This window comes from Coenobita brevimanus, chromosome 54 (assembly GCF_032717465.1).
Source record: "Coenobita brevimanus isolate Jiangsu-jjx chromosome 54, ASM3271746v2, whole genome shotgun sequence".
Lineage (NCBI taxonomy): Eukaryota > Metazoa > Arthropoda > Malacostraca > Decapoda > Coenobitidae > Coenobita > Coenobita brevimanus.
In genome coordinates, this window is record NC_137007.1 from 6805656 (window position 1) to 6806864 (window position 1209).

Sequence of the window (1209 nt, forward strand, 5' to 3'; positions counted from 1 at the left end):
TGGTGATGTTCCCTCGAAGTGCACTCGTGTAACTGTGTCTGTGGAATTGAAGTTAGATATTCTTAGGCGCCACAACTAAAGTGTGGGTGCGTGTCCCATCGCTGTGGCTCTCCAGCTGGCCCAATTGACTGTCTCCACCATTTTCAAGAAGGGGGAGGTCATCAAGGCTGCTGCAGGGGAGGTTGCTACCTTCACTGCCTCCCGTCTCACCTGCCGTATAGAGCCTGCGATGGAGGAGCTGGAACAGATGCTCCACATGTGGGTAGAGGACCAGAACAGGAGGAAGGCGCCCATGAGTCAGGCAATCATATGCACGAAGGCTTTCACCCTGTGGAACGAAATAAAGGTGAGGCACAATCTTGATGCTTGTGAAGCCTTGAGAGCTAGCCACGGGTGGCTTGACCGCTTTAAGAGGCAGGCAAGCTTCCACAATGGCAGGATGTCTGATGAGGCGGCAGTGTTCCCTGATACTTAAGCGCATCATCGCAGAGGGTGGCTACTGGGCTCTTTTGGAAGAGACATATCTTACAACAGAAGAAAAGTCAATGCCAGAGTTCAAGGCCTTGAAGGATTGGCTTACACTGCTGCTGGGGGGCAGAGCCGAGGGTGACTTCAAGTTAAAGCCATTCCTTGTCCACCACTTCCAAAACCCAAGGGCTGTGGTGGGGTATGTTGTGAATTTAGGAGTGATTTGGAAGTCGAACAAGAAGGCCTGGCTGACTTCCAATATCTGTTCATCCTATTCCCACAACTACCTCTCTTGTGTTCTCAAGAAGTATGTGTTGAGGGTGGACTTGGCAAACAGATTTCTCATGGTGGACAACACGCCAAGCCACCCTCTTGTGATAAAGATCTGGGCAAGCAACACAGAAGTGGTATTCCTGCCCCTCAACACCATGTCGTTAATGCAACCCATGGAAAGGGGTGATTGCGACGTTCAAGGTGTACTACCTCTGCTGCACTGTGCAACAGTTGGTGAGGACCTGTGACACCAACGACAGGACACTGGTGCAGTCCTGGAAAGGATATAATTCTGTATACGCCAAGCCATCAAGAGCATCACGACTGCATGGAGGGAAGTAAGCTAGGCCACCATGAATGGTGTGTGGCGCAAGCTGTGGCCAGAGTACATTCACTCCTACACTGGCTTCCCCAAGGGCATGCAAGCATTGCTGGTAGAATGGGTGTGGCAGGACATCATGTAACTGT